This window comes from Heloderma suspectum, chromosome 3 (assembly GCF_057233095.1).
Source record: "Heloderma suspectum isolate Gila_16-S chromosome 3, 16-S_ref, whole genome shotgun sequence".
Lineage (NCBI taxonomy): Eukaryota > Metazoa > Chordata > Lepidosauria > Squamata > Helodermatidae > Heloderma > Heloderma suspectum.
The window spans coordinates 142,725,676-142,750,382 of record NC_139460.1 but is presented as its reverse complement, the minus strand read 5'-3'; positions in this window follow the sequence as shown (position 1 = coordinate 142,750,382).

Genomic DNA, 24,707 nt, shown 5'->3' with positions numbered 1-24,707 from the left:
TCCCCAAAGTCACCCGTGATAGGCTACGTGACGATTAACGTAGCCTATCACAGCTGACTTTGGAAATCTAGCTGTGATAGGCTACGTTAATCGTTACGTAGCCTATCACAGGGTTTGTTTGTTTGTTTTCCACTTTTTGTTTCGTGGCCGGGGAGACGGGGCGCTTCTCCCCAGCCTGAATTTTGGCTGGGAGAGGCGGGGCGCCTCCCCCCCCTCGCCTGAACTTCGGGGGGAGAAGCGAAGCGCCTCCCCCCCACCACGAAGCCAAGCTGCGAAAAGGTAAGTGACTTTCGTACATCCCTACCCAAAATGTGACTCACCGAATGAATGTAGTTCATCAGTCATATGTATATATGGAACACAAAGATCTTAGTTTTGCTGCCTGTGTTGGTGGGACTTCACAAAGAGAGGTTTTTCAAGCACCTCATAGGCTTGACAACATGGGTACTGGGCTGCAGCTGGCTTGGCAAGCCAAACAATTTGTGCAGGCCCTCCTCTGGCAGCTACTCTAACCCAACATAAGCAATATCCAAAGCTTCAAACTGAACTCAAATTTTGCAGTGATTTGAATATATGATTTTCTCAGGGAGGTCAATCTCCTGTACTATGTTTTAGATCTTATGCAACTGTTTTTCAAGAGCACTTATATTTCTGGCCAGCTCACTCTACATACACTGACAGCCAGACTAAATAGTACTTTCTCCATTTACTCATTTGCTGCATTTCTATACTGGCCAGTAGGCAAAGCTCATGGTGTATAATGTGCAGAAATGTGTATAAGCATTTAACATGTCTTCTTTTTACATTAATAATATGAATCATGGGAGGGGATCAGGATTGGGATGACAGCACATGACAAAGAAGGTTGAGCCTTTTCCCCTCATGCCATGAACCCACCAACTCCCACCCTCACAAGCCAGGGAGGAAAGCTGCCATAATAGCTAAAAGCAGCTTTACTGCTAGGGTGAATAACAGTTGAGGGAGGGGTGATTTTCACCAGGAATGTGGCAGGGGAGGAAAAGCAAACCATCCTCCCTGTACATTGCAGTCCTGATTCATCCCCTGTGTGGATGTCATTAAAGAAATAAAATAAATGACTGAATACAAACAAGAGATGTTAATTGCATGCAAACATTTAATGTATAATCTAGGTTGACCCCGAGTGCTTATAATCATAAACCTTTGTGCTAGGTATGCATGCCCACAGCACCAATCCCTTTCTTTGATGGAAGGGGTGGCTGTTTGACCATAGAAATAACACTGTTGTAGCTATTAAAAAGTAATAGAAAGAAACAAGAACAACTGCTCATAAAATGCATCCATATATAATTTAAACTTTCCCCTCCCACCCTCTATTGAAATCTCTTGGCCCTCCTCGATTAAATCTGAAATGGTGCCCCTGGTTATCCTTACGTTCTTAATACATTCTGTACACTGAATTAAGATGAAGCCAAAACTAGATTATGATTATTTTTTGATGAGTTGATTTACATTTGGGTTGGAGCATCTTCCCTGTGAGGAAAGGTTAAAGCATTTGGGGGCTTTTTAACTTAGAAAACAAATTATTCCAGGGAGGCTTGATGGAGGTTTATAAAATTTTGAATGGTATATTGCAAGTGGGTAGAAGATAATTTTCTCTTCCTCTCTAACAGATTCAGAGAATCATAGAATTCTAGAGTCAGAAGGGCTTTGGAGGTCATCTGGTCCAACCTGCTGCTCAATGCTGGATCTGCAATGTAGGATGCAACTACAGCATCCCTGAGAGATGACCATCCAGCCTCTGCTTAAATACCTGGGCAAACAGAACCCCCCAAGGAAGATTATTCTACTAGAACAGGGGTCCCAATCTGTCCCTCTTGGGTTGCCCAGTCAGCCACACTTCCTTCCCTGGCTCCACCCATTTCCCTCATCATTGATAGTTTCGTGGTTCCTGGCTTTTGTGCAGTTTTTTCCCCATTCTCAAGTGTTGAAATGGCTCCTAAGGCTTAGAGCATTTCTACACGAGGCTTTTATTGCATGCTTGTGATTGGTCACTCATGGAAGTTTACAGATCCTTTACGCAATGTTGTCAGCCTCCAGGGCATCTCTCATGCTTTCTGACCTGTATCCCACTTTTTAGAAGATCGGACATAACCTGATAAGGAACGTTAATCTGATATATCGGCTGTGTGTAACTGTGCAGTTCCACTATAACCACACCACCATCTAGTCGCTGTAAAATGAAACATACAGAATTTGCCGAGAAACGAATCCCCTGATTCAAAGCATGTCTCCACCTGTATAAATGAGACAATCTTAATCCCACAAAGAATCCAGAAGCAGAAGCCCTGGTAAGGATGCAGGATTTTAGCCTCATGTGGTGAAGTTCTTAGTTATTGACAGTAAGAGCTTTAAGCTAAAATATGCTAGTGTTATTGGCCACACTGCTCTTGCCTTCAGCCCCACCCACCACTGGAATGTGGCCCTCCAAAACTTCTCTAAAGTGGAATTTGGCCCTCAGGCTGAAAGTGGTTCTGCACTCCTGCTCTTAAATCTGAAATCTTTAAAACGCTTACATATAATTCAGTTCTCCAGTGACCTAATCATTGTTTTCCTCCAATAAAAAGGCAGCACAAAATTCTTAAGGCCCACAGTGTAGTTTCTTTACCTCTCCATTATTTTACTTCATGTAACTATTATAAAAAGCTGATTACAAAGAAGAAACATGAGTATTTTTTGACACAGTGGTCTAACCTGGCATTGGCCCTCTTGCATAATGATAGGGTTAAATGCTGGTACCTTGTTTCATTTTCAGGGTGGATCTTTGGATGGCTACTGCTATCCCAATGTCTGAATGGGAGAGGCATTTCTGTTCCCTCTTTTATAGTGAGGCAGTCAAACCTTCATCATTGCCAGCGGATGATTTAGTCCTGCCACATTGGGAGGACTAAATCATTTAGTCCTCCCACTAACATTGTTTTGTTTTGGATCAGTTGTGCTGACTGGTGGATCTCAGCTTTAGCTGCATTATTTACACTAGGTAAAACTGTAATTTTTCCTGCTGATCGGTCAATAGAAATTGTGGTGCCTACTTACAAGAAATGCTTAAGGTCTGACTCCAAGAACTATTGTCCTATAAGTCTATTGGATGTGGTCAGAAAATTATATGCCAAGCACCTTCTGGATAATTTAGAAACTTGCGTGGGCACAGGAAATCTTTTGTCAGAGAAGCAAGGGGTTTCCACCATGGTAGATTAGTGGTTGACCATTGCTTCTACCTGAATCATCAGGTAAGGAAATGTACAACCTCACCACATCACTCTCTTTATGCTGTCTTTGTAGATGGGGGCTGCTTTTGATTCCATATCTCGGCTTCATCTTTGGCACAAATTGGCTGTTTAATGTGGATTGTAGGTTGCTAAGGAGAATTCAGGGGTTGTATGATAATTCTAGTTTATGTGTCAGCACTACTACCGGGGATAGTTTATCAGAAGCCTTCACTGTGAATAAGCAAGTGGAACAGGGGTGCCTATTGGCACCACTTCTGTTTAATTTGTATCTTAATTATATAGTTTTCTCCCTTCTGGTACATTTTTTTCCTCCCTGATTAAGAGAAAAGGGTATTTCTATTCTATTATATGCTTAACATGCTATTCTTTTTTTAAAAAAAAACCTTTTTATTCTATTTTTTATAAATGAAATAAACAGTACCAACAACCTAGTCATTATCTACAGATTCCAACAATACAGTATTCTTAGGAGGACACAGCAATAACAAAAAATAAAAAAAGAACAGAAGAAGGAAGAGGAAGAAGAAAGCAAGCAAGAAAAAAATATTAAAAAGTTACTTAAAAGGATTAAATTTAAACTGCATTACACACAAACTTCAGGTATCATTCTGCTTAAAAGTTATACCTATAACATTACCAATATTACAATTCAGTACAGCATAGATAATCAGCCTTACCATTCAATATCATCTATCTTCAGTCTTATAGCAATGGAGCAAGCCTACAATTCATTTCCAATAACCATATATTGCCCTTCAGTTGACATATAATAGTAAAGCTTAACAATTTAACCAGCCAAAAATATTACTAATCAAAGTTTCATAATAATGATGATAATAATAATAATAATAATAATAAAAAGGAAGGAAATTAAAAAGGATAAGTAATAATAACTTTATGCTATCTATATTTTAGATAGTGTCATTTCTAAATCTATATATGAATGTATACATATCTATACAACACAAACAGGAATTTTATTATACAGTATATCGTGTTTAATGTAAAAAAAGAGGAAGTAAGAAAGAGAGAGAGAGAGAGAGAAAAAAAAAAAGAGGATATATGTAAACAATCCTCTGGACTGGCGTACTGCCCGGACCTTATAACCCAAATAAATAAAAAAAAGAATAATAATTGAAAAGTTCCCAGCTCACGAGGCTGGGGAAGATGTCTCCTGTGCCTTACTTTGAACGCCAGCTAGTCAAGCCTCCGCCATTTCATTTTTAAAAACTTTTTCATCTGGCCTTCAAAAAGAATGCAAAATATAGCAGGATATTTGATATGATATTGCAGATTCATTTGTCTTGCCTGATTTCTCGCCTTGGTAAATTGTAGGGATGGTGGAGAATTCCGCCACGGATTTCAGTGAGGCCAAATGCACTGGCATTCGGCCCCCCGAAATCCGTGGCGGAACAGCCTGCCACCCCCCCACCCCTCGTGGATCCTACCTGGGATGAGACTTACCTGGGGTGGATGTTCCAGACGGTGGCAGCTCCAGTGGCGGCTTCGGCAGTGGCGGCGGCTGGTCTTCTGACTGGCTGCCACCGCCGCCATTTGCAGTCTGGTCTTTGGGGGGCTTTTTTGTTTTTTACATAGACGTGATAGGCTACATAAAGACTTACGTAGCCTATCACGTCTGGGTAAAAAAAAAAAATGCGTACACAAATGGCAGCGGCTACGGCAGCTGCCATTTGCGTCCCTTATTTTTCGCCGTCTTAGTCTACGTAAATATTTACATAGACTATTACGGCGAAAATAAAGGGGAATGCAAATAGCTTAGTGGGCGCTATTTGCGTTCCTTTTTGATTCGTTGTTTTAGCCTACGTAAATATTTACGTAGGCTAAAATGGTGAAAAATAAGGAACACAAATGGCAGCCGCCGTAGCTGCTGCCATTTGTGTACGTGTTTTTTTTTTACCCAGACGTGATAGGCTACATAAATATTTACGTAGCCTATCATGGTTGAATACAGGGACGCAAATGGCGGCAGCTATGGCAGCCGCCATTTGCGTCCCTGCTACCCAGCGTCCGGATGTCCAGCTGCTGGCGGAGCCGGCCGGCGGCTCTGCGGAATCCCCGTGAAGCGAAGCCGGCCAGGCAAGACTCCGGGGGGAGGGACGGAGCACCTACCCCCCATTGAGGATTCCGGGGGGAGGGACGGAGCACCTCCCCCCCACCGTGAAGCAGATCCGTGAAACAATAAGTGACTTTCGTACATCCCTAGTAAATTGCCTTCTTTTGTCAGCTATTTCTTTAGTGTAATCTGGAAATAAATAACTTTGTCTCATGTTGGCCCCCCCAAAAGTTCTCCCACTTCCCTTGCCAAGTGCAAAATATGATTTTTTGTGGAAACTCTTGCAAAATGAACTATAACAGTATAGGCAGTCCCTTGGGTGCCACAAACTGGACCTGGAACATGGAATGCATGCTCAATATCAAGTAAATAATCAGATGGCAGTGCGAGTAGCTCATGCAGAAATTTATCCAAGAATTTAAACAGACTTATATCAGCAGGCAGATCTTTGATAGCAATGATACGCAGATTCACTCTATGAGCATATGCCTCCAGTTGGGAAATTCTCGCAGACAGGATATTATGGGAGGCATGCATAGCGGTCTCTTGCGCAGACCCCTGGTCTTGGAGAGCATTAACCTTCAATTCCATCTTTTGCAAAGAGCTGTTAATTAAATCCACAGCCCCTTGAAGGTTAGTAACAGAATCTTGGATCGTATCCAGCCTCTTAGCCTGTTCTGCTAATTGAGAAGACAAAGTTTTTATCAGAGCCAGCAACTCCTCTACATCTCCAGCATCTCTAGAAACCTTTGCCAAAGGAGGGGTTGAGGGAGTTGGCGGTGGCCCCACAGCTTTTTTCCTTCCCCTTGATGCTGCTATCCTCCTCTTCCGTAAAGAAAGCAAGTAAGTATAATTACAAGCAAACAGTCACTTTAACAGATTTTGCAGGTCCTCAGATATTGCAGGTATTTTTAATCCATAAATACTTTCGGAGCTCGTCAGCCCTGAAGTCTCCTAATTGCATAGGAGTTTCAAAACAGCTTTGAGTAGATGACACTCCGGAAAACTGACCTTAGAGTCCAGCTCTTCTGCTGCTCCACAAAAGGAGTTGTTCTTCCAAGATCTTATCCAGGTGGTCCTCTAGCTTCCCCTTTTAATCCCAGGGGAAGATGAAAAGGTTTTTCAACCCTTTAAAAGCTTTTTGAGGAGGCGACCTGTGGAGCCTCCGCAGGATGCCCACTAGGGTGACATGGCTCATACCAGAAGTCCAACATGCTATTCTTCTGTTGCATAGCCAGTTGGGGATGCATAGATTTTGGGAGCCTTAGGTTCATATCAACTTTTACGAGTTCACTATTCTGAAACTGAAATTCTGGTGGGAAAGGAAGAAATACTGATGGAAATCAGATAATCAGCTGCTGGAGCAGGTTGTCTCATATAAACATTTGGGTGTGGTGTTTAAAAATTCTGGATCCTTATGCTTAATTAAAATTCAAAATATCAAAACAATTCCAGAATTATCATAACTCCTCATTGGATCATCCCCCCACACACCATTAGAAACTACTAGAAAGCATTAAGTCATGTTCATACACTTATTTATCATTCTAGTAGCACTAATATCTTGGACCAACCATCACAGATCAAACACCTTCTTTTCATGCCATAGCACCTTAAACAAAACACTCGTCAATTGAGACACTTTGCATGTACACCTCTTGTGTGATGACATATTACTTAAGGTGTGTGTGTGAATCAGCATTCAGACTCAGTTTACATGTCATACTTTCAGGGTGCAATCCTATGCATGTTCAGACAGAGAAAAGGCCTATAATCCCCAGCATTCCCCAGCCGGCCTTGCTGGCTGGGGAATACTGGGAATTGTAGGTCTTTTCTTTGTCTAAACATGCATAGGATTGTGCCCTTAGTGGCATAGTTGCCACCAAACTGTGATGGTTTTCATTGTACCCTGGGGGACGTTATTGTGTTCTACCTACATTGTTGGACGTGTAGGGTAGCTTGTTATTGAAACACAGCAACCACTCTGACAATGGTAATGTGTAAACTGGCTGTCAGTCAGCAGTAGCAGCTACTGACATTTCTTATGTTTTCTCTTTAAATAAAGGAGGGGTTGCTGAGCCCTCTTAATGGCAGCTTGGTATGGATACAGTGTGGAAGAAGCATCCTGAGGCGAGGTTCCAATGAAGTGTAACTATAGAGAACACAAACTAGCAGGTTGCTGCAAGAGAGTGAAAGAATAGCAGAAGGGAAAAATAGGAGCAGAAAAAGTGAGGGATATAATAATGGGAATAAATGAAGATAAAGGAACCTCTCTCAACAGAGGCATGCTACAATGCAAGAGAATACTTCATTTAATAGCTTGCAGAGGGTAGCTGTGTTAGTCTGTTGCGGAAAAACAACAAAGTATCATGGGGTGCCTTCAAAACTAAGAAATGTATCATAACACAAGCTTTCATCCATAAAATGTAGTTCACTTCATCAGGTGCATTAATTTATATTTATTTATTTGATAGATACCCCCACCTTTCTACCAAGGAAATGGTGCTCAAGGTGTCTGACAATAATGAACATTGAAATTTAAAATAACAATTTTGGGGGGGGGGGAATCATACAAGGAACACATTAAAAACACAACAGTAGAAGAATAAAAATCCCAACCAACCAACTTACATGCCAAAAGGCCTGCTTGAATAAAAATGTGTTTGCCCGCCCGTGGAAGGACAGTAGAGAGGGAGCCAACTTAGCCTCCCTTAGCAGGGAGTTCCAAAGCCTCAGAGTAGGCACCAAGAAGTGTTGTTTTAGTGGAACCATGAAGTATTAGCTTACATTGCAGGTAGATGCATTTCATTTCCCTCTGACATCACATTCACAATTGTCCCTTCACCCACCCCACTCGAACCATGGGCAGTATCTGCTGCTTCACTTACACAGTTGACATAGCACTCACATAAGCAACCTCTAGCATGAATCCAATAGTATAAGCTCTCTTATAATATATAATATATATATATATATATATATATATATATATATACACACACACACACACATATATATATGTGTGTGTGTGTGTGTGTGTGTGTATGTGTGTGTATATATATATATATATATATATATATATATATATATATATTATAATGTTATAATAATAGTATAACATGTTTCCATGGATAACCCATTATGCCAGGTCATGCTATTAGCATAGCACTAGAGATTGCTTACACTAGCACTAGGGTAATTTTGTAAGTGGAGTGTCAGTGTTGGAAACTACCCCATATATCTACCTGCAACTTAGGATAACACTACTGCATCTTAAGTGAACTCTCACCCACAAAAGCTTATTCCATGATAAATGTGTTAGTCTTTAAGGTGCCACAAGACTCGTGGTTGTTTTTATGCAATAGTGTACATCATATATATACTTTTTCAGAGTGGTGTCCACTTGTGCCATTAGTATCTGACACTTTAGAATGGCAGCAAAATCATTAGCAAAGTACTCCACTAAATACAGAGAAGGTTACTATTTTCATAACATGCAAAAAGAGAGACGGGTTAGTGAGTGACAGAGTGATTGTGGAGAGCTTCACCATTTGCGCAAGTATCCTTTACCAACCTGCCCGGTCACTGAGGTCATCAGAGGGCATGTCCTTGATGGTTCCACATAGACCCATAGCTAGGAATGTACAAAAGTCTTACCTGGCTCCGCACCAGGCAATCCGTGGGGGGGAGGCACTCCGTCCTTCCCCCCAGAATCCTCCCTGGCTGGCTCCGTTCTGTGGCGGCTCTGTGGAGCCACCAGCTGCAGCCAGGCTGCTGTGGCCACAAATGGTGGCCATCATAGCGGCCGCCATTTGTGTCCTTGCAGTCAGCCATGATAGGCTACGTAAGTATTTACGTAGCCTATCACGGCAAAGAGCAGGGACGCAAATGGCGGCCGCTATGCCATTTGCGCCCCTGCTCTTTGCTGTGATAGGCTACGTAAATACTTACGTAGCCAATCACAGTAAAGGCAGCCACGCAAATGGTGGCTGCGATGCCATTTGCGTGGCTGTCTTTACTGTGATAGGCTACATAAATACTTACATAGCCTATCATGGCTGACTGCAAGGATGCAAATGGTAGCCGCTATGACGGCCACCATTTGTGGCCGCAGCAGCCCAGCAGCAGCCGGGAGACCAGCTGGAGCCGCCACTGCATCCACCGCCAGGTAAGCTCCGTCCCGGGGCGATTCCAAGGGGTGGCAGGGGGGGAGGCCATTCCGCCATGGATTCTGGGGGGGCGGATTCTAAAGAATCCGGCCTCACTGGAGTCCGTGGAGGAATTCTCTGACATCCCTACCCATAGCCCAATTGGAGTCCACCAGGAAAGGAGCCTTCAGTGTAGTGGTCCCCTTCCTATGAAACTCCCTGCCTTTGGAGGTCAGACAGGTGCCAACATTGTGTTGTTTTGGTGCCTCCTCTCCTGAAGACACTGGTATTGTGAGAGTCCTTCCTTGAGTGACCAGCCATGGCTTATTAAGTTCAAAATCTGTTTTTTTTAATGATTTAAATTGTTTTAATATGGTGTTTTATTATGTTATCGTGTTGTTCTCCACTCTGAAATCTTTGGGGTGGAATGGTATATAAATATTGTAAAATAAATAAACAAACAAATAAATAAATAAAACACATTCTGCAGATCACATTTTAGGGATGAGAACTGGGCCTGATCTATAATTAAGATGAGCATTACATTTTAGAACAAACAGTGTTGATCCCTTTGCTTGCTATGCTTCTAGGCCCTCACGATTTTTAAGTATTGATCTCAATCCTCACCAAAATCCTTGCCACGCTTGCACAGGTGATGAATGCAGAATTTCATTGGGGCATTGGCTACTATAGCAATTAACATGGCTCACAAATACATGGCACACACACACACATGTGTGTGTGTGTGTGTGTGTGTGTGTATATATATATGGATTTATATTCATTCTTACCTCTTACCAACAGCAGTGTAATGTAATCCCTTTACTTAATTCATTCTTGTAAAGGAGTGAATTCCTAAAAAAATATATTTTTTTCTCTAACTGTATAAAAATTTTGTTATTTTTGATTGTCATGTTTTCCCCATAACTTTTTCCAAATACTTTTTTGGGGGGTCTTGAGCATCGTGTGGCGCAGAGTGGTAGGCGGCAGTATTGCAACCGAAACTCTCCCCACGACCTGAATTCGATCCCAGCAGAAGCTGGGTCCCAGGTAGCCGGCTCAGGTCGACTAAGCCTTCCATCTTTCCAAGGTCAGTAAAATGAATACCCAGCTTGCTGGGCGAAAGGTAGTCACGACTGGGGAAGGCAATGGCAAACCACCCCGCTATAGTCTGCCATGAAGATGCCAGTGCAAGCGGTGTCCCTCTAGGGGTCAGCAATGACCTGGTGCTTGCACAGGAGGAGCCTTTATTTTTTTTCCCCCTTGCATTCTGATTGTCCACCACCAATGGATAAAGCACTGACATTGCACTGCTGTACACTTTTTGGTATGCTACACTTACATTATCTTGGCCATCCATTCCTTACACCATCACCAGAAATTGCGGCAATATTGTTATCACCATGTTAAGTAGGGTGGGAAGGCCAAGGCTGACACTTATGCCCTTTACATGTGTGCATCAGACATCCAATTTCCATGCAAAGGGGCAGGTCATCCACATGTTGAATGGGACATGCAGAAAGGATTGACCTAGGGAACTTAGGGTTTTGTGTTGTTGTTGTTAGTGTTTTTGCCTACTCTGCACTGGAGCAACTGGAGTGAGGTTCACAACAATTGACATGTACTGGGGGTTCCATTAAATAGAACAGGACTGGCCACAGCAAAGCTGGCCATGAGGGCAGGGCATGTAGGGATGGAGGATTGAGATGGAGCACCCAGAGACATCTTTAAAGTGAGAAGGGATTCCCAGGACTTCCCACCTAGAGTCGTGGGACTTGGGGTAGGAAAAGGAACCCCTTGGGTCTGAAACGTAGAGTTGTGGGACTCAAGGAGATGGAACCGAGGAGGGCACCCTCAACACCTAAAGGTGTGGCCAGCGGACTGAGTCAGACACAGTGACACTCACCCTGACAAATAAGAATAATATGTCCTGCACCACTTATCCCATTGTAGTTCTCCCTTGTGTTAAATCAATAATGTTTAAATAAATAGTTCATACCCATCATTTGGTATCAGCCTCTTTAATTCCAGGTATGGCTGCAAATGTCTCAGGCAATTGCCAGGGTTCCCCTTATAACATGGACCTCTTGAGCTACTCCTCAGCGATCTCTTGCCTCTTTAAGAGTCCCACCCTCCTTCTTTTAAACTTCCCCTTCCCAATAACATGGGGTTTAGGCTGTGATTGGCACTTCAGATACCTGGGTCTTAACCACAATAGTTTACTGGTAAATTAAAGCAAGCAAATTACAACTAAAGGTATTTACAGAACAGAGCTGAGGGATACAAAAGGCATTAAGAGAAAACAGAGATTGAAAAAACTGCAAGTTCCTCTACCCTAGCTGCACTTAGACTTCTCCATAGGGATGGCAGAGAATTCCGCCATGGATTCCAGTGAGGCCAGATTCTTTAGAATCCGGCCCCCTGGAATCTGTGGCGGAACGGCTTCCTGCCCCCCCCATTGAATCCCCCCGGGACAGCACTTACCTGGGGTGGATGTGGCGGATGTGGCAGTGGTTCCGGCGGTGGCTCCGGTGGCGGAAGCTCCGGTGGCTGGTCCCCTGGCTGGCCATGGCCAGGCTGCTGCCGCTGCCATTGCCATCCTTGCAGCTGTGATAGGCTATGTAAGAATTTATGTAGCCTATCTCGGCTACCCCCCCCCAAAAAAAACCCAGCGTAAGCAAATGACGGCGGCTACAGCGGCCGCCATTTGCGTTCTCTATTTTTCTCCGATTTATCTTATGTAAATATGTACGTAAGATAAAATGGCGAAAAAAAGGGGAACGCAAATAGCGTAGTGGGCGCTATTTGCATTCCTTTATTTTCCGCCGTTCTAGCCTACATAAATATTTATGTAGGCTAGAACAGCGAGAAATAAAGGAACACAAATAGCATACACTACGTTATTTGCGTTCCCCTTTTTTTTGCCATTTTATCTTACGTACATATTTACATAAGATAAATTGATGAAAAATAGAGAATGCAAATGGCGGCTGCCATAGCCGCCGCCAACATTTACATACGCTGGGGTTTTTTGGGGGGGGTTAGCTGTGATAGGCTATGTAAATTCTTACATAGCCCATCACGGCTGCCTGGCTGGATGTAAATGGCGGCCGCTATGGCGGCCGCCATTTGCGTCTGCAGCAGCCCGTCCGCGGCCGGAAATCCGGCTGCGGATGGCCCTGGCCGGCTGCTCCACAGCCTGGCCGTGGAGCAGAGCCAGCCATCGAGGATTCTGGGGGGGAGGACCGGATCGCCTCTCCCCCATCGAGGATTCTAGGGGGAGGGACAGAGCGCCTCCCCCCCACACCGCAAAAGATTCCGCTAAATGGTAAGTGAGTTTCGTACATCCCTACGTCTCCAAGCTGCTTTTTCCTGCTCTCCATGCTCTGGTCTCTCTCTCTCTCTCTCTCTCTCTCTCTCTCTCCTGTCTTCCTCTCTCTGGTCTCTCTCCCTTTTTATCCCCTCCTTACCCAAACCAAAAGTACTGTTTCAAGCCTGGAGAAATAAAACCTAACTCAAGAAAATGAAACTTAATTGGGGAAATGAAACTACTCTTCTCAGGGTTACCCCCCCCCCGCCGCCTCTAGGCCTGACCTTTTTACATTGCCTCTGTAGGCCTCAAACCTTCACAGTGGTCTAGTTTGTCCAATGAACAAGGTTTCTGCTTCACTCCCCATCATGTCTAGAAAATGAAGCACACGTTGCTGTGTTCTTTCCTCAGCACCAAAACCATTCCATGTAAATGAACACGAGGAATGTAAATTCACTCATGACACATTATTTGTTTTGGAAATAAGACTATGTAAATGATGCTCATATGATTGTCTTCTTACAGGTTATCCCATCAGACAGCTGACTTTCTTCAAGACTTTAGCATCTGTTAACTGTTAGAGGAACAAGGCATATGCCAGTTGCAAAGGATATTAAACAAATTTAGCAAGGCATCATAATTATGCTGCAGAAAAGAATATTGAAAATAATCAGTGAAACTGCTATCTTTCCAATATATTATTCAGTAATAGATGCCTTATTTATTTGTTCATTCCAGTGATCCATTTATGATTTCTTTCCAAGTACTTCATATTGCGGTTTCCATAACTCTACCCTTTTACATTTCAATATCTAATTAATATACTTCTTTGTGTTACAAATCATAAACCTTAACTCCTGTACAAAAGTTCTTCACTGAACATTAATCTCTGCTTTTTTGGCCTCCTCTCAAATTGTTTCATTTTGGTTTTAGGCAAGATACTAGAGAATCAATATTACAATTTTATTCCAATAACTAGGACCAAATGATACCCTTTTCAACAGTACAGTATACTTGTTTACTGCTAACAAATCGTTCACAGAAGACACAAAACTAGTTAAATACTTCAAGTTTTATACATTTAACATTTACATTTCTACATAGTTGAAATCAACTTTTTTTTTAAGACAGTTAACCTTTTTGAGTCAAGCATTGTTCTGTCAAGCATATTTACACTGTGAAAATCTTAAATGGAGATTTATGGCAGATCACTTTAGAATTTTTATTTATCAATTAAAGTAGCAGGGAGTATTTTGAGCATTCAAGCTGGCACTTGAGCTTTCTTGGAGAATCTCTGGAAATAACCCTAGTTAATCACACAACATGCTGGTTTTTGAGACCCTACCTTCCTTACACCTGCAGCCTTCCTTACACCTACATCTAAGGCAGTTATTCTTAAACTATGTGCAAACACATCCATGTGTGCTGTGAGAAAACTGCTAGTATGCTGTGTGGGGGGGGGCATAATAATTAAAGGCTCCTGTGAGTAGGAATTGATGAACTACTCCAGGATGTCCTTGGATTGACCCCCAAATGATCCAATTTGTGTTGTTGTCATTTTCAAACTATCAGAAACAAATTGGAGCATTTCCCAACCAGTAGCACCATTAGGATAAGACTTTGGGGCAGAATCCAGGGCCCCAATCAGCAGAAAGAACAGGAAGGCCCCCAAATGCATCAGGGCCAGCTTAACACATTTTGACATAACTGACACAATGGTCCTGTTCAGACACATATTGGGGAAGGGTAGTTGGGCTAACTAGGCAAACCTAGATAGCATAGTAAGAAGCAGAGACATCACCTTACTGACAAAGGTCCATCTAATCAAAGCTATGGTTTTCCCAGTAGTAATGTATGGCTGTGAGAGCTGGACTATAAGGAAGGTTGAGCGCCGAAGAATTGATGCTTTCGAACTGTGGTGCTGGAGAAGACTCTTACGAGTCCCCTGCTCTGCAAGGAGGTCCAATCAGTCAGTCCTAAAAGAAATCAACCCTGAGTGCTCATTGGAAGGACAGATACTGAAGCTGAAGCTCAAATATTTTGGCCACCTAATGTGAAGAGAAAACTCCCTGGAAAAGACCCTGATGCTGGGAAAGATTGAAAGCAAAAGGAGAAGGGGACGGCAGAGGATGAGATGGCTGGATAGCATCACCGATGCAATGAATATGAACTTGAGCACACTCCAGGAGAGAGCGGAGGACAGGAAGGCCTGGTGTGCTATGGTCCATGGGGTCATGAAGAGTTGGACACGACTTAACGACTGAACAACAAGTTGGGCCAACCATTGTGCATGGTGGTTACTGCTAACCACTGTGAGTGCTACTGCCACACGTGAGGGTAACCATGTTCTGCCCCCCTGAATCCTGGCTGGCCGGGTGCACAAATGGCAGCGGCCGTAGCCGCCGCCGTTTGCGTCCCTGCGGTCAGCCGTGATAGGCTACATAAATGTTTACGTAGCCTATCACGGCTGATTTTTTTAAAAAAACAAAACAATGCGCGTACGTTGTTTTGTACATGGCCACCGCCATTTGCGTATGCGCGTGTTTTGTTTTGTTTTTAAAGTCAGCCGTGATAGGCTACGTAAAGATTTACGTAGCCTATCATGGTATTTTTTTTAAATCTAGCCGTGATAGGCTACATAAATCTTTACGTAGCCTATCATGTTTTTTTGTTTGTTTGTTTGTTTTTAACCTGGAAATGGCGGCGGCGGCAGCCGGTCGGAAGACTGGCCGCTGCCGCCACCGCCGCCACCGCCGCCAAACTAGGGATGGCGGAGAATTTCTCCCTGAATCTTCGGGAGGCCAAATGCCAACGCATTCGGCCCCCCGAAATTGGTGGGGAAATTCTTTGCCGCCCCCCTGCCCCCCCGGGATGGGACTTACCGTGGCCAAATGTCCCTCTCGGCGGCAGGTCCCGGCGGCAGTTCGGCGGCGGTCTCCCAACCGGCTCCCACCGCCGCCATTGCAAAAAAAAAAAGTAAAGTAAAAAAAAACAACACCCGTGATAGGCTACGTAACGATTTATGTAGCCTATCACGGCTAGATTTCCAAAGTCAGCCGTGATAGGCTACGTAAATCATCATGTAGCCTATCACGGGTGACTTTGGGGGAAAAAAAGCGCGTACGCAAATGGCGGCTGCCCATGGGCGCTGCCATTTGCGTTCCTTATTTTGGCACGTCCAGTCTACGTAAATCTTTACGTAGACTAGACATGTCAAAATAAGGAACGCAAATGGCGGTCCCCATGGGAGCCGCCATTTGCATACGTGCTTTTTTTTTTTTCAAAATCACCCGTGATAGGCTATGTGACGATTTACATAGCCTATCATGGCTGACTTTGGAAATCTAGCCATGATAGGCTACGTAAATCGTTACGTAGCCTATCACGGGTGTGTGTGTGTTTTTACTTTTTTTTTTCGCGGCCAGGTAGACGGGGCGCTTCTACCCGGACTGAATTTCGCCGGCGAGGGATGGGGCGCCTCCCCCCCGGCCTGAATTTCAGCAGGGCGAGGCGGGGCGCCTCCCCCCCTCGCCTGAACTTCGGGGGGAGAACCGAAGCATCTCCCCCCCACCGCGAAGCAAGCTTCAAGAACAGGTAAGGGACCTTCGTCCATCCCTACGCCAAACTGCCGCCGGAGCCGCTGCCGGAGCCACCGCCGCCAGGAAGATCTGCCCAAGGTAAGTCTCGTCCTGGGGGGGCGGGGGGGCAGGCCGTTCTGCCACCGATTTCGGGGAGCCGAATGCACGTGGCGGAACTTTCGTACATCCCTACCAAGGGATGGTTTTCATGTAGCTGGTGCAGCTAGACATGTCTCGGAGTCATAGTCTCTTTCCTGAGGAGCTTGCAAGACTTCCTAGTACCAGTTGAGATATAGGCAGAAGCCTCAGAATCAGTTTTAGATCAAAGCCAATCTCATTCTTTTTATCCTCATTCATGAACAGCCTCTTTATTCTGCATTTGCCCTACTCAGCACCTGAGTTTGCTCTCTCTCTTTGCCTTCTAGTCTGAGGTGTTTTTTCTCTTCATCTTACAAAGGGAAAAGGGATGGAGCCAAAATACCAGCATATTGTACCTTGCAGCTCTTACTGTCAGTAATTAAACCTCAGGAGAGTCCTTTCAACATTTTAGGATGGGGAAAAATGTGCAGAATCCAGGAAAACACCAAACAATTGCTGGCCGGGGGAAAGGGTGGGGCCTCGGAAGGGGAAACTCCCCTCCCAGAGAGGCAAGAGTGGCACCCTCCTTGTTATGCTTTCGTAGGAATGTAAAAACTTTTTTGTTCCAGCAGGAACTAGTTATACCTTGAGGATAACTAGTCTGGACCTGTGAAAATATGATGGATGGATACTAGTTTTTTTTTTTTGTCTTTTAATTAGGGATGTACGAAAGTGACTTACCTTTCCGCGGATTATGTTGATGGTGGGGGGGAGGCGTTCCGGCCCTCCCCCCGGGAATCCTGGTGAGGGGGGAGGGGCTCCGTTCCTCCCCCCCCCGGAATCCTGGCCAGCCGGCTGTGCTCTTAGGGATGTACGAAAGGGACTTACCTTGTCCCGCAGCTTTTTTCGCGGTAGGGGGAGGCGCTTCACTTCTCCCCCCGAAGTTCATGCGAGGGGGGGGTCTTCCTGCCTTGCCCGGCCAAAATTCAGGCCGGGGGGGAGGCTTCCCGCCTCGCCCGGCCGAAATTCAGGCCGGGGAGAAGCGCCCCGTCTCCCCGGCCGCGAACTTCAAAAGAAAAGTTAAAAAAAAAAAGCCCCGTGATAGGCTACGTAACCATTTACGTAGCCTATCACGGCTAGATCTGCAAAGTCAGCTGTGATAGGCTACGTTACTCGTCACGTAGCCTATCACGGGTGACTTTAAAAAAAAAAAAAGCGCTTATGCAAATGGCGGCCCCCATAGGGAGCCGCCATTCGCGTTCCTTATTTGGTCCCTGTACTCTACGTAAAGATGCTATTTGCATTGCCCTTATTTTCGCTGTAGTCTACGTAAATCTTTACGTAGACTACAGGGACCAAATAAGGAACGCAAATGGCGGCTCCCTATGGGGGCCGCCATTTGCATACGTGCTTTTTTTTTTTCGAAGTCACCCGTGATAGGCTATGTGACGATTAACGTAGCCTATCACGGCTGACTTTGCAAATCTAGCCATGATAGGCTACATTAATCGTTACGTAGCCTATCACAGGGGCGTGTTTTTTTTTTACTTTTCTTGTAATGGCGGCGGCGGCAGCAGCCGGTCAAAAGACCAGCTGCCGCCCCCGCCCCTGACGAAGACCTGCCGAACCGCTGCCAGGACCCGCCGTCGGGAGCGACATTCGTAAAAGGTAAGTCCCATCCCGGGGGGGCGGAGAATTTCTCCCTGAACCTTTGGAGGACCAAATGCATTGGCACTCGGCCCCCTGAAGTTTCGGGGAGAAATTCTCCCCCATCCCTATGTGCTCTGCAGCGATTCTGCGGAGCCGTTAGCCAGCTCCGCCAGCAGCCGGACATCCGACCGCTGGCTAGCAGGGACGCAAATGGCAGCGGCTGTACCCGCTGCCATTTGCGTCCCTGCAGTCAGCCGTGATAGGCTACGTAAATGTTTACGTAGCCTATCACGGCTGATTTTTTTAAAAAAACAAAACAACGTGCGTATGCAAATTGCGGCGACCATGGCCACCGCCATTTACGTTCTTTATTTTGGCACGTCTTAGTCTACGTAAACATTTACGTAGACTACAGCGAAAATAAGGAGAACGCGAATAGCGTAGCGTCTACACTATTTGCGTTCCCCTTATTTTCACCGTAGTGTACGTAAATGTTTACGTAGACTACACGTGCCAAAATCAGGAATGCAAATGGCGGCGCCCATGGGCGCCGCCATTGGCATACGCGCGGTTTGTTTGTTTGGTTTTTTACTCAGCCGTGATAGACTACGTAAACATTTACGTAGCCTATCACGGCTGACTGCAAGGATGCAAACGGCGGTGGCTACGGCCGCTGCCATTTACACACCTGGACAGCCAGGATTCGGGGGGGAGGGATGGAGCGCCCCCCCAGCCAGAATTTCGGGGGGGAGGGACGGAGGGCCTCCCCCCCACTGTTAATCAATTTCGTGAGAAGGTAAGTCACTTGCGTACATCCCTAATTCCCCTTCCAAGTAATGTGGGGTTTAGGCTGTAGACATGGGGTGACTGACACTCCAGACACAGGGTTTAACCACAGCAGTTTACTAGTGGATTTAAAGCAAACAAATCACAACTAAAGGTATTTACACAATAGAGCCAAGTGATACAAAAGGCATTAAAAGAAAAGAACATTTACAAAATGCAAGTTTCTTTACCCTAGTTGTCCTTAGAGTCCTCTAGGCTGCTTCTTCCTGCCCGCTCTTCAGACTCTACTCTCACTTCAGGTTCTGGCTGTCTCTTTCTTGCTCTTGCTCTGGTTGTGGCCTGGTATTTCTTACCCTTACTGGCTCTCTCCCTCTCTTTATATATCCTCCTCCTTCAAAACCAAAAGTACTGCTTCAAACTTGAAGAAGCAGTCATGGAACTTAGGTGGAGAAATGAAACTGACACTCAACCGAAGAAATGAAACTACTGCTTTCAGGGTTATCTCCTCCCAACAGAAACCCCATGCCTCCAAGCCTGACCGATTTTCTCTTTGCCTTTATAGACCTCAAACCTTCACATCCAGCATCATACTTTTCAGTGTGACCAAACAGAAATCCAGAAACAGGACATGTAGGTAACAGCCCTTCTCCACTATTGCTCCTCTGTAATTGGTACTCAATAGCATCCTGCCTGCCTTCCTAATGGCCAATAGGAGAAGTCAGGTATAGATAACATAGCATCCTGCATATCAATTTGCGGCCTTTGTTTACCATAATATCTGTGTTTCTCAGTGCATCAGATACCTGTGCATCATAACTGAACCCTGAAGTAGCAATTTAATCTTCAGAGCTTTGTTCTTGTTCATAAATCACTCAAAGTGCATTTAAAAAATCTATGATGCCTGCAAATACAATGCAATCGAATTGTCAAGTTTGTAATTAATCTGGGACTGTGGCAATTGTATGAATTCTATATAAAATTAACTATAATTTCACTGCATTTTTCTGTTGCACTGTGAGGGAGCACAGTAACAGCTCCATTGAAAACAGATTCAGTAGCATTTGCAACTGTCAAAGAAACAGTAGGCTTGTTTATGCATTACACTTCTTCTGGTTGATAAAAAAAATATTAAAATGACAGCACTGCAAATCATCCCTGGAGAATTACCCAAGGATCTATGCTTTTCATGATCTCCCCCACCCCCTTTTTTGTAGAAAACATATTACATCAAATATTGTAGTTTTTACTGCATGCTTTTTAAATGTGTCACATTTCAACTTTTTGGAAAGACACTACCAAATATATCTGATGAGAATAAAAAATATATTTGAGAAACAGGTTTTGACAATTTTTATCTGCACATCACAGTAGATGACATTCTTCTCAATAAGAGGGTTAATATTTTCTGAAAATAATATGATCTTATTTGATTTTTTTATTTTTTTTGGCTAAAGGATACATGATTATAAATAAACTATGACAAATCTGAAATCAAAGACAGAGCTAACTATCAATGTTCAAATTAATGTGTTACCCTACTGAAATGTTTATACACAGCGCAGAACTTCTGGTATAACAAGGCCACATTATTGATTAGCAGTTGGAAATATTTGTCTGAGAGTACATGTGACTTCAAGAGGGAAGTCATTTTGCCCACCCCCCAGCTGCTTACAATAACTGGGCAGGGGACAACCAGGTTGTGGGAATTAGATATGCCACACAAGGGGAAAGAAATTTAGACAGTTAAGGTCTATAGCCCCTTCCAGTCACTCTTCCAGCAATGGAACTTTCAGTTGCCATGCCAAGAGATCACTGGATCCTAAACTTTGACTGCCTTTATATTACAGAAAAAACCCACAGTCCTCCCATTGTAGAGTCTTTCCACATTTCCCGTGGGCTCCCAGATGGTGACTGCATGATTGCTGAGAGGGGAAGTTTTTACTTTTCAAGGTTCCATAGAACTCATTGAAACAGTGCCATCAAGCAGCTGTTTTAATAGCACAACAATCCAAGATAATTTTGATACCTCATTTTCTCTGGATCTTTTTAACATGGAATAACCAGGAAATACCTCTGGATGTGCCTTGTAGGTTGATGACATCATGAAAAGGACCCACAAACTTCTGTGAGTGAGCAATCTCAATAGCAGGATAAAAGCTCTCTGTGAAGAAGCCCTTTGATGCTAATTCCTTGCCAGCCCATAGTCAAACAGCTGCTATTAGGGATGTCAAAGAATTCCGTCATGGATCTCGGTGAGGCCCAATGCCAGTGCATTCAGCCCCCCGAAATCCGTGGCGGAATGAAGCCCCTGCCCCCCCATGAAAGGTGCGCGAAACGGAGCACTTACCTGCTGCCGTCCGTGCTGACTTGCGAATGGCGGCCGTGCTGCGGCCGCCATTCGCTTCCTCTTTATAGCTGTGATACGCTACGTAAATAATTATGTAGCCTATCATGGCTAACTCAGGGACGCCATTTGTGTCCCTGCGGAGGCTGTGATAGGCTACGTAAGTATTAACGTAGCCTATCATGGCAAGCTAAAAAAAAAAACAGTATATACAAATGGCGGCGGCTATGGCAGCCGCCATTTGCATTCCCTTTTTTTCGCTGTTTTAGCCTACATAAGTATTTATGTAAGCTATTATGGCAAAAAAAGGGGAACGCAAATAGCGTAGTGGGCGTTATTTGCATTTCTTTTTTTTCGTTGTAATAGCTTACGTAAATATTTATGTAGGCTAAAATGGAGGGGGGGAAAGGAACACAAATGGTGCCCACTATGCTATTTGCGTTCCTTTTTTTCGCCGTAATAGCCTACGCAAATATTTACGTAGGCTAAAACGGCTCAAAATAGGGAACGCAAATGGCGGCCGCCGCAGCTGCTGCCATTTGCGTACACTGGGGGTTTTTTTGGCTTGCCATGATAGGCTACATAAATAGTTACGTAGCCTATCATGGCAGCTTCGCAGGACACAAATGGCGGCCACTACGGCGGCCGCCATTTGCATCTGCAGCAGCCCGTCTGCAGCTGGAACTTCGGCTGTGGATGGCCCTGGCTGGCAGCTCTGTGGAGCCACCGCAGAGCGGAGCCAAACGATTTAGGATTTCGGAGTGAGGTGCAGAGCACCTCCCCCCCCCACGAATCACCCCATTGAAAAGGTAAGTGATTTTCGTACATCCCTATAAGCATCATTAGGTTGAATGGAAATAAAGCCTTGGGAAAGAGCCATTTTGTCTGCGTGCTGATTCTGGCTACTTGAGGATTTCCAAAGGCAACAGAGGCATTCCTGACAAATGTGTCTTTAGCAGCTACATTCCCCCAATTTTTACTCTAGAGTAGGTGATCAGGACTCTAGCATGGGTGGTCAGAGGGCTTTTAAGGTCCAGATCAGGCTCCCTGCATCTACTCTAGAATAAAAATGTCAAAAAGACTGAGCTCCTAGACACACATGTAAGTAATATCTGTTTTGGCTCCAAGATCTGGTTGGACATAGTGAGTCTGTTATGTCCTCTGGGGTTCTTTGTGCAGCATCAAACTAGACTCAGTGATTGGGAGACAGGGTTGAGAAGGGTAGGGTTGCTCTAGAATTCTATCTGCCTCTCTAGGTTTCCTGCAGGCTCAGCATCAGCACCCAGCATTCTTACATAGTTTCCAGGCTCACACTCACCAGCAGCTTCAGTTGATAAGCCAGCTGTGACCCCACCTTGAAAAACATGGCCTTGCCACAGCTATCTCTGTCTTGCTAATGTTCAGTTTAGACTACTGAAATGCATTGTGTGTGTTCTGACTTCCAGATTTTCTGGAAACATGAATGGATGGTCATACTGTGGCTAGGTGGGCTAAGAATGTGTAAGAATAGCAGGACCTTTAAATGATAATGTTAGGCATTTCCTGCATCATTCACAGATACATTTCTCAATTTTAAAGCATCAATATCTGGAATTCAGAAGAGGTTCTTGAGAACTTCATTGTTACTAGATCTGAAATCATGGTAGAAAACTTCTGTTCATTACCAACCAATAGCCTCTGTCTCCCCCACCCCACCCCACCCACCCACACATTTGTCACTCTCAGTTCTGTTGTTAGTATTCTTCTACTATTCCTAGACTCCTATTGATTTTCAGTGTGATTTCTGTCCAACTGTCTGAGACGAATTAGCATATTTTACTGTGTGGTACTTTCCCTTTGTCTTTCTGGGTCCCTCCGCCCCCCAAGCAGTAACTTGATATCATGGATTCAGTGTTGGTTAGATTTGCTAGAGGATGCCACTGGAATACACAAAGGAAAAGTTCAGGACAGGGGGGGTGGGCTGAGGGAAGTAAATGGAAAAGCGGTGATTTTCCATTGCTCATTAAAATCCAAAAAGGGAACACATGCTGAAGCTAGGTTTGATTCGTACGTTATTGGAGTTATATGAGAGAGCCACAGTCCTATCATGTAACATAGGAAACATGGGCAATATATATACCCAATCCTAAGCAGGTGTTTGTGGCAGGCAGACAAGCAGATGGAGGTCCAGTGTGGGCACCCTTCACTTTTCCTATGCACCTCCAGTAACAGATGATGTGGTCATTGTTTGGGGCTGCCTCATTTGCACAAGTCAGAGAATGATTCACACAAATGTAGTGACCTATGCTACACATACAAACCCACACATGGAGCACTCATGTCATCTTTAGCACTCTGCTTCCACAACATGAGGAGTTCACGACTCAGGTTCATGACTCAGATTCAAGATGCCCTGTAAGGAATGTGGTGGCAAGAAATCATTCCATGTGCTTAACATCCTGCCAGCGGGGATAAGCATGTAAGTACATAGGCCCCCCGATCAGAGGAACATAGGAAGCTGCCCTATACCATCTAGCTCAGTACTGTCTACACTGGGGTGGAGAACCTCAGGCTGCGGGACAAAGACATCCCTCCTGGAGTCTGAATTCAGCTCATAGAGGTTCCCAAATTACCCCTTCCTCTGCCCACATCCCCATTCCCCAATCATCAATAGTTTGGCAACTTCTCAATTTTTGTGCAGTTTTTCCTAGGGATGGCGGAGAATTCTGCTATGGATTTAAGTGAGGCCGAATGAACTGGCATTTGGCCCCCCGAAATCCATGGCGGAATGGCCTGCCACCCCCCCGCCACCCCTGTGGATCCCCCCTGGGACAAGACTTACCTGGGGCGGATGTTCTGGATGGCAGCGGCTCCAGTGGCGGCTTCGGTGGCGACGGCTGATCTTTTGACCAGCTGCCACGGCCGCCATTTGCAGTCTGGTCTTTGCCGTGATACGGTATGTAAGTCTTTACGTAGTCTATCACGGCAAGCCAATCAAAACAAAAACAGCGTACACAAATGGCGGCGGCTACGGCAGCCACCATTTGGTTCCTTATTTTTCGCCATTTTAGTCTACATAAATATTTACGTAGACTATTACGGCGAAAAAAAGGGGAATGCAAATAGCGTAGTGGGTGCTATTTGCATTCCTTTTTTATTCGCTGTTTTAGCCTACGTAAATATTACGCTACGGCTGGAAATCCGGCTGCAGACGGCCCTGGCATGGCCGGCTGCTCCGCAGAGCTGCCGTGGAGCAGAGCTGGCCATTGAGGATTCTGGGGGGGAGGACTGGATCGCCTCCTCCCCCATTGAGGATTCCGGGGGGAGGGACGGAGCGCCTTCCCCCCCACGAACAGAATCCGCAAAAAGGTGACTTTCGTACATCCCTAGTTTTTCCCCCATTCTAAAAGGCTGAAATGCCTCTCCTAAGGCTTTCTTGCTGGCACTAAGCTTTAAACTAAACCTTGCTCATATTCTCAGTATTTTCCCCC